This window comes from Propithecus coquereli, unplaced genomic scaffold, assembly GCF_000956105.1.
Source record: "Propithecus coquereli isolate 6110/MARCELLA unplaced genomic scaffold, Pcoq_1.0 Scaffold357, whole genome shotgun sequence".
In the NCBI taxonomy this organism is placed as follows: Eukaryota; Metazoa; Chordata; class Mammalia; order Primates; family Indriidae; genus Propithecus; species Propithecus coquereli.
The window spans coordinates 892,168-895,689 of record NW_012149252.1 but is presented as its reverse complement, the minus strand read 5'-3'; positions in this window follow the sequence as shown (position 1 = coordinate 895,689).

Below are 3,522 nucleotides of genomic sequence, written 5' to 3'. Positions count from 1 at the left end.
CATTAGTTGCTTCACTGTACACAAAATAGTTTGAGTTACCATACCCATATCATTACCAATAAAAACCTACTAAGTTCAAGATTTCTTCGCATTTCTTTTTGTTTTTAGACTACATCTCACCAGGAATATATTGTCACAGTACTCTGTTCAAAAGTTATTGGAATTATTTTTCTGACTTTTTATGAATTTCAGTATTCATTTTCTTCTTTTCAAATTTATTTTCTAAACTAAAAAATGTTTACCTAGTTCGAAAGTCCTTTCCACACAACCTTTATTCTTAACCTATATTTTTCTCATTCATTCATTCACAATGAGAATCTCATTCAGTTCTAGGTACAGAAATATAGCAGTGAGCAGGAAAGTGAAGTCTTTCACTTCTTAGGGAAGATGGGAAACAAATAAATGAATAAATAAGATAATTTCAGTGGTTCATAAGGTCTTTGGAGAAAATTTTAAAAAGATAAGGTGATAGAGGCTAATCACAGGGGCAGAAAGATTTATTTTGGATTGGGAAATTGGACACAGCCTCTCCAGGGTGATGAATGAACTGAGACCTCAGTACAAAGAAAGGAGTCAGGCTTTTAGGCAGAGTGAGCAGCAATGCCCCAGGCGACAGCAGTGAATGATGTCAGAGCAGTGGGAGGTGAGAGCAGAGAGACTGTCCTGATGCCCCAGATAGGGACTTTCAGGCTGCAGTGAGTTCAGATTTTATTCTAAGTTATGGGAACCAGAGGAGTTTTATTAGCAGACAAGTGTGAGATCTGGCTTACATTTTTCAAAGATTACTCTAGTTCCTGTGCAGGGAATGGATCACAGGTGGGCACAGTTGGAAGTGGCAGGCCCATGGTCAACAGCAGGAGGCCCCCCGAAGTCTGCAGGTGAGCGGATCCTGGTTTAGACTGAGGCAGCTACAGGAGAGATGGGACAGTGGTAGATAGGTCTGGGATATGTTTACCGAAAGACATCGCCTTGCAAAACATTATTTTTACAATTTAATCGGAATGTTCTAGTTAAAATGATTTTTCTTTTGTATTAAGATGCATGAGAGATGAATTTTTAAAAGTTTTGTGACTTTGAAACAATCTCAAATTTACAGAAAAATTGCAAATACAATACAAAGAACTCTTTTTTTTTCTCGCATAGTTTGGCAATAAATTAGTAGCAAGATGCGTTGTCACACCCAAAACCTTACAAGTGTATTTCCTACCAACAAAAGCATTCTCCTATATAACTGCAAGGTAACCATCAAAATCAGGAAACTGAAATTGCCTTATTACTATGCTTTGATTCTGAGATCCCATTCAATCCCAATTGTCCCAATAATGTTCTGTATCGAGAATCCAAGTCAGAGTCACATGTTGTATTTAGTTGTCATGTTTCCGTAGATTATGTCAAATCAGGACAGTTCTTTGGTCTTCCCTTGACTGCATGACCTAGACACTTCATGATGACAGGTCAATTATTTTGTAAAGTATCCTTCGATATAGGCTTGTCTGGTGTTTCCTTATGATTAGGTTTTTATTTTGTGTATCTTTGGCAGTAGTATCATGGGAGACATGCTGTGTTCTTCTTATTGCATTCCATCAAGTGGTGAATGATCTTTATCTCACTTCTGATGCTGTTCTCTTTAATCCCTTATTTAAGTGTCTGCCAGGCTTCTTTCCTGTAAATTGCTGCTTTCCCCTTTGCAACTAATATGTATTTTGTTGGGAGGTGCTTTGAAATCATATTAATATAAATATCTTGTTCCATATCAAACTATCCATTTATTAATTTCTACATTTATGTTAACATGAACTCATAGGTTCCCATATAACCCACTACTATCATTTATGTTGATACTAAATTATTCTAGATTTGGTCAGTAAGAGATAGCTTCTGTGTCCTTTGACATGTCTTCATTTTTCTTTGAGCACTTTCTTAGTTTCTGGTGCAAAAAAGATATTTGAAGCTCATCTTGTATTAATATTTTCATAGCTCCAGCCTCTGAATCACTTAGTTCCAAATCACCTTAGTTCCTTTAGTTGGAGAAAGATAGTTAGAAGTCAAGATCTAAGTGCTGGTTTGTTCACTGTTATTGGGATGAACTCCCACTCAATGGACAAGGCTAAAGAATATGTGTACACACACATATACACACATAACATCTATCTATCTATCTATCTATCTATCTATCTATCTATCTATCTAGAAAACTACCCATTTTCTAGATACCTCCAATTCCATCCCTACACTACAGGGTTCAGGCTAGCTTTTCTCCCTTTCTATATTTTCAAACACCTTCTCTGAAAGTGAGAAATCTGGCTCCAATTATCTTTAATATATTAATCGACTTTTGCGATTTCCCTGACTGTGACCAATCTGCTGTCCCCTATGCCATGCAGATAACCTCCTCAATCCACGTGAATTCCAACATCTTGCTCCTGGCATCTCCTAGCCTACCTCCTCCCTCCCTCCCCCGACTGCCTGGTGGGTGCCCTCATCTTCACCTTTTTGGACTCCGATGTCCTGTAACAGGTGATCCCTGTGTGGACACCAACTCAGACTTTGGAGCTCCAAACCGAATCACTGCTGCAGTACCTCCACTGCTACTCCAGCTGTGGCCACCACTTCCACCTTGCTCAGGCTCCGACACTGTGCGACAGTCATTCCCACCCCGCAAACTGTGCAGACACTCTCCTCACCTGTTACCCCAGATTGGGCCAACCCCCGCATGGACGTCCTTCTGACTCAGCTCAGCCGTCAATACCTGATTCTGGGCCATCATTCCTCATGAGAGTGCTCTGCTCACACTTGTCAGGCTCGAACGCCCCATGGAGGGCTCCCCACTTGCACAGGTGCCCCTTGTCCCACCCAGGCTCCAACACCTGCTGTGGCTGTTTTGTCCTCCTGGCCATCTTGGGCTTCAGCACTCTGCTCTGGGCCATGGTGACTGACTCTTCCCCAGAACATGTGAATCCTCTGCTCAGCCTCACCTCATAGCACTCAGACAGCATTGTTCAGGAAGGGAAGAGAAGGAGAAGAAAGGGGAAGGTGAAGAGGAAGGAGAAGAGAGAGAACATTTTCAAAAAAACTGTTCTGAGGCTAGATAAAATCCCATAGAGGAAGGCAGTCTGAAAAATCACATTATAAAACAACCAAGTTGAGTTCACAATACCTTCCAGGCCAACAACATAAAATAAAATTTACAAAACTGAAAAGTACCATGATTTAACTGAGAAAAAACCCTAAAATCTGTTTAAAAAATGACAGAGAAATCATATTTACTACTTGCAACTGAACTTTAAAGAGATTTTTATAGTTTTTAAAATAACATTTACAAAATCTTTTCAAAACAGTGAATATTAAACATTGACCATCTTTACTTTCCAAATAGTGTGTTATAACGATTTTAAGAAAAAGTAGGAACATTTTTGGAATGCTTGCATTTTTCCAGAGGAAATCTTGGAGGAAAATAAATGATAGCGTGATATAAAAATCTAAGTAGTTTGGGCACTGTTGTGGAGAAAAACACCAACACCT